The sequence below is a fragment of the Myotis daubentonii genome, chromosome 1 (assembly GCF_963259705.1).
Source record: "Myotis daubentonii chromosome 1, mMyoDau2.1, whole genome shotgun sequence".
NCBI classification, from domain to species: Eukaryota; Metazoa; Chordata; class Mammalia; order Chiroptera; family Vespertilionidae; genus Myotis; species Myotis daubentonii.
In genome coordinates, this window is record NC_081840.1 from 47676934 (window position 1) to 47687078 (window position 10145).

A 10145-nucleotide genomic window follows, 5' to 3' on the forward strand; every position below is an offset into this window, starting at 1 on the left:
GCCGATGGAGAGCTCTCAGGCGTGAAGAAAGTATCTCTCCTCTGCTCCCTGTCCCCTCCTTCCTTTAGGATGAAGCCCTGATTCCACAGAGCGCCACTGTGGCCTCTGCACTACTTGTTCCCCCAGTTTCAGGCCTCTTCCCGGTCCTCTCTCTCCACCTCCATCTTCCTGCCTGGGTGCCTAGGCCCCAAATGTTCTCCCTGCTCATCCACTGGCCCCAGCCTGCTTCCCGTCCTTGGAGACCTTGCTCCAGCCCACCTCCTCCCCAAGGACCCAGCCCACCTCCTCCCCAAGGACCCACCCAGCCCACCTCCTCCCCAAGAATCCAGCCCACCTCCTCCTAAGGACCCACCCAGCCCACCTCCTCCCCAAGGACCCAGCCCACCTCCTCCCCAAGGACCCAGCCCACCTCCTCCCCAAGGACCCACCCAGCCCACCTCCTCCCCAAGGACCCACCCAGCCCACCTCCTCCCCAAGGACCCAGCCCACCTCCTCCCCAAGGACCCACCCAGCCCACCTCCTCCCCAAGGACCCAGCCCACCTCCTCCCCAAGGACCCACCCAGCCCACCTCCTCCCCAAGGACCCAGCCCACCTCCTCCCCAAGGACCCAGCCCACCTCCTCCCCAAGGACCCACCCAGCCCACCTCCTCCCCAAGAATCCAGCCCACCTCCTCCTAAGGACCCACCCAGCCCACCTCCTCCCCAAGGACCCAGCCCACCTCCTCCCCAAGGACCCTGCCCACCTCCTCCCCAAGGACCCAGCCAACCTCCTCCCCAAGAATCCAGCCCACCTCCTCCTAAGGACCCACCCAGCCCACCTCCTCCCCAAGGACCCAGCCCACCTCCTCCCCAAGGACCCTGCCCACCTCCTCTCCAAGGACCCTGCCCACCTCCTCCCCAAGGACCCAGCCCACCTCCTCCCCAAGAATCCAGCCCACCTCCTCCCCAAGGACCCAGCCCACCTCCTCCCCAAGAACCCAGCCCACCTCCTCCCCAAGGACCACCCAGCCCACCTCCTCCCCAAGGACCCAGCCCACCTCCTCCCCAAGGACCCACCCAGCCCACCTCCTCCCCAAGGACCCAGCCCACCTCCTCCCCAAGGACCCTGCCCACCTCCTCCCCAAGGACCCAGCCCACCTCCTCCCCAAGAATCCAGCCCACCTCCTCCCCAAGAACCCAGCCCACCTCCTCCCCAAGGACCCACCCAGCCCACCTCCTCCCCAAGGACCCAGCCCACCTCCTCCCCAAGGACCCACCCAGCCCACCTCCTCCCCAAGGACCCAGCCCACCTCCTCCCCAAGGACCCAGCCCACCTCCTCCCCAAGAATCCAGCCCACCTCCTCCCCAAGGACCCACCCAGCCCACCTCCTCCTAAGGACCCACCCAGCCCACCTCCTCCCCAAGGACCCACCCAGCCCACCTCCTCCCCAAGGACCCAGCCCACCTCCTCCCCAAGGACCCACCCAGCCCACCTCCTCCCCAAGAATCCAGCCCACCTCCTCCCCAAGGACCCAGCCCACCTCCTCCCCAAGGACCCTGCCCACCTCCTCCCCAAGAACCCACCCAGCCCACCTCCTCCCCAAGAATCCAGCCCACCTCCTCCCCAAGAATCCAGCCCACCTCCTCCCCAAGGACCCAGCCCACCTCCTCCCCAAGGACCCTGCCCACCTCCTCCCCAAGAACCCACCCAGCCCACCTCCTCCCCAAGAATCCAGCCCACCTCCTCCCCAAGGACCCAGCCCACCTCCTCCTAAGGACCCAGCCCACCTCCTCCTAAGGACCCAGCCCACCTCCTCCCCAAGGACCCAGCCCACCTCCTCCCCAAGAATCCAGCCCACCTCCTCCCCAAGAATCCAGCCCACCTCCTCCCCAAGAACCCAGCCCACCTCCTCCTAAGGACCCAGCCCACCTCCTCCCCAAGGACCCAGCCCACCTCCTCCCCAAGGACCCAGCCCACCTCCTCCTAAGGACCCAGCCCACCTCCTCCCCAAGGACCCACCCAGCCCACCTCCTCCCCAAGGACCCAGCCCACCTCCTCCTAAGGACCCAGCCCACCTCCTCCCCAAGGACCCACCCAGCCCACCTCCTCCCCAAGGACCCAGCCCACCTCCTCCCCAAGGACCCAGCCCACCTCCTCCCCAAGGACCCACCCAGCCCACCTCCTCCTACGGACCCAGCCCACCTCCTCCCCAAGGACCCAGCCCACCTCCTCCCCAAGGACCCAGCCCACCTCCTCCCCAAGGACCCAGCCCACCTCCTCCTAAGGACCCAGCCCACCTCCTCCCCAAGGACCCAGCCCACCTCCTCCCCAAGGACCCACCCAGCCCACCTCCTCCCCAAGGACCCAGCCCACCTCCTCCCCAAGGACCCACCCAGCCCACCTCCTCCCCAAGGACCCAGCCCACCTCCTCCCCAAGGACCCAGCCCACCTCCTCCCCAAGGACCCAGCCCACCTCCTCCTAAGGACCCAGCCCACCTCCTCCCCAAGGACCCACCCAGCCCACCTCCTCCCCAAGGACCCACCCAGCCCACCTCCTCCCCAAGAACCCAGCCCACCTCCTCCCCAAGGACCCACCCAGCCCACCTCCTCCCCAAGGACCCAGCCCACCTCCTCCCCAAGGACCCAGCCCACCTCCTCCCCAAGGACCCACCCAGCCCACCTCCTCCCCAAGGACCCACCCAGCCCACCTCCTCCCCAAGAACCCAGCCCACCTCCTCCCCAAGGACCCACCCAGCCCACCTCCTCCCCAAGGACCCAGCCCACCTCCTCCCCAAGGACCCTGCCCACCTCCTCCCCAAGGACCCAGCCCACCTCCTCCCCAAGAATCCAGCCCACCTCCTCCCCAAGAACCCAGCCCACCTCCTCCCCAAGGACCCACCCAGCCCACCTCCTCCCCAAGGACCCAGCCCACCTCCTCCCCAAGGACCCACCCAGCCCACCTCCTCCCCAAGGACCCAGCCCACCTCCTCCCCAAGGACCCAGCCCACCTCCTCCCCAAGAATCCAGCCCACCTCCTCCCCAAGGACCCACCCAGCCCACCTCCTCCTAAGGACCCACCCAGCCCACCTCCTCCCCAAGGACCCACCCAGCCCACCTCCTCCCCAAGGACCCAGCCCACCTCCTCCCCAAGGACCCACCCAGCCCACCTCCTCCCCAAGAATCCAGCCCACCTCCTCCCCAAGGACCCAGCCCACCTCCTCCCCAAGGACCCTGCCCACCTCCTCCCCAAGAACCCACCCAGCCCACCTCCTCCCCAAGAATCCAGCCCACCTCCTCCCCAAGAATCCAGCCCACCTCCTCCCCAAGGACCCAGCCCACCTCCTCCCCAAGGACCCTGCCCACCTCCTCCCCAAGAACCCACCCAGCCCACCTCCTCCCCAAGAATCCAGCCCACCTCCTCCCCAAGGACCCAGCCCACCTCCTCCTAAGGACCCAGCCCACCTCCTCCTAAGGACCCAGCCCACCTCCTCCCCAAGGACCCAGCCCACCTCCTCCCCAAGAATCCAGCCCACCTCCTCCCCAAGAATCCAGCCCACCTCCTCCCCAAGAACCCAGCCCACCTCCTCCTAAGGACCCAGCCCACCTCCTCCCCAAGGACCCAGCCCACCTCCTCCCCAAGGACCCAGCCCACCTCCTCCTAAGGACCCAGCCCACCTCCTCCCCAAGGACCCACCCAGCCCACCTCCTCCCCAAGGACCCAGCCCACCTCCTCCTAAGGACCCAGCCCACCTCCTCCCCAAGGACCCACCCAGCCCACCTCCTCCCCAAGGACCCAGCCCACCTCCTCCCCAAGGACCCAGCCCACCTCCTCCCCAAGGACCCACCCAGCCCACCTCCTCCTACGGACCCAGCCCACCTCCTCCCCAAGGACCCAGCCCACCTCCTCCCCAAGGACCCAGCCCACCTCCTCCCCAAGGACCCAGCCCACCTCCTCCTAAGGACCCAGCCCACCTCCTCCCCAAGGACCCAGCCCACCTCCTCCCCAAGGACCCACCCAGCCCACCTCCTCCCCAAGGACCCAGCCCACCTCCTCCCCAAGGACCCACCCAGCCCACCTCCTCCCCAAGGACCCAGCCCACCTCCTCCCCAAGGACCCAGCCCACCTCCTCCCCAAGGACCCAGCCCACCTCCTCCTAAGGACCCAGCCCACCTCCTCCCCAAGGACCCACCCAGCCCACCTCCTCCCCAAGGACCCACCCAGCCCACCTCCTCCCCAAGAACCCAGCCCACCTCCTCCCCAAGGACCCACCCAGCCCACCTCCTCCCCAAGGACCCAGCCCACCTCCTCCCCAAGGACCCAGCCCACCTCCTCCCCAAGGACCCACCCAGCCCACCTCCTCCCCAAGGACCCACCCAGCCCACCTCCTCCCCAAGAACCCAGCCCACCTCCTCCCCAAGGACCCACCCAGCCCACCTCCTCCCCAAGGACCCAGCCCACCTCCTCCCCAAGGACCCTGCCCACCTCCTCCCCAAGGACCCAGCCCACCTCCTCCCCAAGGACCCTGCCCACCTCCTCCCCAAGGACCCTGCCCACCTCCTCCCCAAGGACCCAGCCCACCTCCTCCCCAAGGACCCAGCCCCAGTCTCTGCTCCTTCTCAGACGCCCTGCGCCCTCCCAACCCTCAGCCTAACAGTGGGCACCTGGCATTGTTCTCACTTCCCTGCAGGAGTCGCCTTCGCAGAGAAGGTCTAAGGACCATGCCTTTTACCCTCCTTTCATCTTCCCACCTGCCCATGGAGCCCGGTTCACCTCGCCCTTCCTGCTCCGCCCTAGATGCCCCTGCAGTATCAGGGTGCTGGGACCCCAGGACTGAGGGCCTGGCTCAGGGCCCCCGTCAGTCTGGGCCACACCAGGACACCGCCAGCCTTTGGGTGAGCCCGGAAGGCATTTCTTCCACATTCAGTTCTGGGCTTCATTGAATCCAAGCCCTCTTTCTAAAAATGCGCCATGGAAGTGTGTGTGTGGGGTGGTTGGGGGTTGGGGATGGTGGGGAGAGACACCCAGCAGACAAGAAGCTCCTAATAAGGCCCCAGGTGCTGGGGTGCTGGATCCTGTTACCTCCCCTCCTAGGGGCTGAGGCGTTTCTGTGCCCGGGCGCCAGGGCCTCTCACTTCTGGAAGTTCAAGCAGAACTGGTGCAGTCATGCTCTGTTCAGGGTGGAGGATGCTGAATAAAACACAGGGCTGAATTTCTGAGCCAGTAGTTACTCTTGAGCACTGGTTTTAGACTCAGGGGAGAGTTCTGGTCTGAAGGAAAAAGGCCCTAAACCAGGATTTTGGAGACACCCAAGTGAGAATGAAGCCACCCTGGTGCTCACAACCTGCCTGTTAGAGAATAAGCTCCTAGCTGGGTGCTCATGCAGTGCCCCTCAGGACGCCCCCTTCTCCCTTATAGGTGCGGACTCGCCACCCCCTCCTGTGACCCCCACGGCCCCCACTTCTCCCTGTCCCTAACACCTTGAGTTTGCCCCAGGCTCTGCCCATGTGGGCCCCTCTGCTCTGAGGCCCTTCTCCTACATCTGCCTCAATTCTGTCCAATCTGCCAGGCCCAGACAGGTGCTCCGGAGACTGTGGTTAAAAACGTGAGTTTTGGTGCCAGCCAGTGTGCTCAATAGTTGAACGTCAACCTATGAACCAGAAGGTCATGGTTAGATTCCCGGTCAGGGCACATGCCTGGAATTGGGGCTTGATCCCCAGTGTGGAACATGCAAGAGGCAGCCAATCAATGATTCTCTCTCACCATTGATGTTTCTCTTTCTCTCTCTCTCTCCCCATTCTGTGGAAGACCACCTATTGTCTTCACTAGCTGATAAGCATAGACAGAGACCCCCCCCCCCAAGGCTGGGTACCTTTGAAGCCCTAGCAAAGGTCGGAGCTGGGTGCCACCTCTGTTTGTTCAGACAGTGGTGGGGGGGGGGGGCTGCCTAAGGGCTATGCTATGGGTGTATCCAAGATCAATAAAAGCTTGGTGAGGCCTGAGCACAGTGGAAGTCCTTCCTCCTGAGCTGGACTTACCTGCCTGGCCCCCAATATCCCCAAATTATCTCGCGTCTTTTCTTTCATTTGTGTGCGGCTCTTCTTCCAGATCCCGAATCCTGAACCACGCAGGACGTGGAGGGAAACATTTACAACACCCTTCCTCTCTGAAATCAATAAAAATAAAAATATATAAAAGAACAAAAACATGAGCTTTGGAAACAAGTGGGAGTTTGAGTCTGGTTTGCCACTCACCAGCTGCGTGACTGTAACGCAGTGGTTGGGAGCTCCCAGCTGTCCTCACTGTGTGGTCTTGGACAAGTTACCTCCCCGCTCTGTCCTGGGCCTTGCCTTCTATACAATGAGAATATTAAGAGCGCGTATGTGTCATGCTTTGTACATTGTTGTGAGGATTAAATGCAGATAATAAGGTGTGTGCGGGCGTGTGGTAGGAGTACACTACGTGGTAGCTGTCTAGAGATGAAACGCCCGCTCCCCTGTGAATAGAGCCCGCCCTGACTTGGGGTGCAGTCCCTCAGGCTGGGCATCTCCTGCCTGGAGGCTGTGTGGCTTGGCCCACATACTCTCTCCTGCTCTACTTTCCTTGCACAACAGCATGGACCCGCTCCCGCCTGTGTTGCCTACCTGTGTTAGTGATCTCCACACTGTGATGGGGAGTTCTCCAGGGCACACTACCTCTTCAGATCTCCTGCAGAGTGACTCATCGGTAACCTGCCCTGGCCTGCCACCAGCCCCTCGCTGCCTTCTCCTTTCCATGCCAGGGGCCCCAAGGCAGAAGCCCTGCCATTGCTGAACTACTCCCTGCTCCCCTGAGTACTCCAGCCCCTCATAAACCCACGCCTTTGCATGTGTGGTTCCCGCTGCCTGGAAGGCTGTTCCCCCACCTCTTCTGCCCGGAAACTCCTATTCACTAGGAGTGAGGTCAAACGCCCTCCACCCAAAAGCCTTTCTGACCTCCAGGGTGCTGCCCTTTTCTCCCACGGCCCTGGCACAAGTTTGTTCTCCATGGACTCTGACCTTCTCCAGGAACAAGGTAGGGTCCCCCGTGTCCTGAACACAGTAGGTGCTGGTACCCCTGGTAAGGCCTCTGACCACACACGGGGATCAGAACTCCCTCAGATAGCTTCCAACCCCACACCCAGCACTTTGTGCCCTGCTGAGTCCTGGTGTGCCTCTCTGCGGACGGCCATGCCACCTTCTCCACCACCGTTAGCTCCCCACCCTCCTTTCTGGACTTCACCTCACGCTTCCCACCTTCCTGTAGGCCAGCGGTTCTCAACCTGTGGGTCGTGACCCCTTTGGGGGTCGAACGACCCTTTCACAGGGGTCGCCTAAGACCATCGGAAAACACATATATAATTACATATTGTTTTTGTGATTAATCACTATGCTTTAATTATGTTCAATTTGTAACAATGAAATTGGGGGTCACCATAACATGAGGAACTGTATTAAAGAGTCGCGGCATTAGGAAGGTTGAGAACCACTGCCGTAGGCCAAGCATGTCAAACTCGTGGCCCGCAGGTCGCATGTAGCTCACAATGAATATTTTTGTGGCCCAGCCAATACAATGGTATCTAAGAAACGTTTTAATAAAAATTTCATAACTTAATTTTTACAATATCCCGTTACACATAATTACTAATAACTACAATGTTCACTAATGACTGATTACTATAATTGTGTTGCATTCATTTCCCTTACGCACCTTACGCACAGGCGCACCATTTCTCTCCACTAATACAAGTAGTGAATATTTTAGCAGCCGATGGCCACGTCATTAGTCTTGGACTGACTTGTTTGGTGTGTGCAACAGGAAATATTTCTCTTTTGGAGAACAAGAAAATAGATTTGCGTTATGCTTATTAATTTGTGCAGTTATTCAGTGTCTGGTTAATGTTCAAGAAAAAATATTACTTTTTATTAAAATGTTCTATTATTTTATGTTAACAATTACTCATTTATTTCAGCCCTTGGTATTCAGCATGTCTCTATCGAAATAAACCTATGTTTCTATGAAAAATGAAGCTTTTGTTTTTTGTGGCCCACATACACTGAAACCTTGTTTATTTGGCCCGTGTCAGCCCTTGAGTTTGACATGCTTGATAGTCAGTCCCATCCCTGTTCTAATTAAGTCAAAAGAGAACAACATTACCCATTGGCTTAGAGATGCCAGGTCACCATTTTATGAGGAAACACAATCTGATTAGACCAGTGGCACATTCTCTGTTGTTATGGTGATTCTCTGACATCGCCCTCTTGCACATTATAAATTCCTCTCAATTTTCCTGAGTCTGGTTTCTCCCAAAGAAAGACTCTGGGCAGGCCACCTGCAGGCCCCCTCTACAGGAGGGAGGCAGCCCGGGCCTCCTGCAGGCCCTCTCTACAGGAGGGAGGGCAGCCAGGGCCACCTGCAGGCCCTCTCTACAGGAGGGAGGGAGGGCAGCCCGGGCCACCTGCAGGCCCTCTCTACAGGAGGAGGGCAGCCCGGGCCACCTGCAGGCCCCCTCTACAGGAGGGAGGGAGGGCAGCCCGGGCCACCTGCAGGCCCTCTCTACAGGAGGGAGGGCAGCCCGGGCCACCTGCAGGCCCTCTCTACAGGAGGGAGGCAGCCCGGGCCACCTGCAGGCCCTCTCTACAGGAGGGAGGGAGGGCAGCCCGGGCCACCTGCAGGCCCTCTCTACAGGAGGAGGGCAGCCCGGGCCACCTGCAGGCCCTCTCTACAGGAGGAGGGCAGCCCGGGCCACCTGCAGGCCCTCTCTACAGGAGGGAGGCAGCCCGGGCCACCTGCAGGCCCTCTCTACAGGAGGGAGGGCAGCCCGGGCCACCTGCAGGCCCTCTCTACAGGAGGGAGGGCAGCCCGGGCCACCTGCAGGCCCTCTCTACAGGAGGAGGGCAGCCCGGGCCACCTGCAGGCCCTCTCTACAGGAGGAAGGGCAGCCCGGGCCACCTGCAGGCCCCCTCTACAGGAGGGAGGCAGCCCGGGCCTCCTGCAGGCCCTCTCTACAGGAGGGAGGGCAGCCCGGGCCACCTGCAGGCCCTCTCTACAGGAGGGAGGGAGGGCAGCCCGGGCCACCTGCAGGCCCTCTCTACAGGAGGAGGGCAGCCCGGGCCACCTGCAGGCCCTCTCTACAGGAGGAGGGCAGCCCGGGCCACCTGCAGGCCCCCTCTACAGGAGGGAGGGAGGGCAGCCCGGGCCACCTGCAGGCCCTCTCTACAGGAGGGAGGGCAGCCCGGGCCACCTGCAGGCCCCCTCTACAGGAGGGAGGCAGCCCGGGCCTCCTGCAGGCCTCTCTACAGGAGGGAGGGCAGCCCGGGCCACCTGCAGGCCCTCTCTACAGGAGGGAGGGCAGCCCGGGCCACCTGCAGGCCCTCTCTACAGGAGGAGGGCAGCCCGGGCCACCTGCAGGCCCTCTCTACAGGAGGGAGGGAGGGCAGCCCGGGCCACCTGCAGGCCCCCTCTACAGGAGGGAGGGAGGGCAGCCCGGGCCACCTGCAGGCCCTCTCTACAGGAGGGAGGGCAGCCCGGGCCACCTGCAGGCCCCCTCTACAGGAGGGAGGCAGCCCGGGCCTCCTGCAGGCCCTCTCTACAGGAGGGAGGGCAGCCCGGGCCACCTGTAGGCCCTCTCTACAGGAGGAGGGCAGCCCGGGCCACCTGCAGGCCCTCTCTACAGGAGGGAGGGAGGGCAGCCCGGGCCACCTGCAGGCCCTCTCTACAGGAGGAGGGCAGCCCGGGCCACCTGCAGGCCCTCTCTACAGGAGGAGGGCAGCCCGGGCCACCTGCAGGCCCCCTCTACAGGAGGGAGGGAGGGCAGCCCTGGCCACCTGCAGGCCCTCTCTACAGGAGGGAGGGCAGCCCGGGCCACCTGCAGGCCCCCTCTACAGGAGGGAGGCAGCCCGGGCCTCCTGCAGGCCCTCTCTACAGGAGGGAGGGCAGCCCGGGCGACCTGCAGGCCCTCTCTACAGGAGGAGGGCAGCCCGGGCCACCTGCAGGCCCTCTCTACAGGAGGGAGGGAGGGCAGCCCGGGCCACCTGCAGGCCCTCTCTACAGGAGGAGGGCAGCCCGGGCCACCTGCAGGCCCCCTCTACAGGAGGGAGGGAGGGCAGCCCGGGCCTCCTGCAGGCCCTCTCTACAGGAGGAGGGCA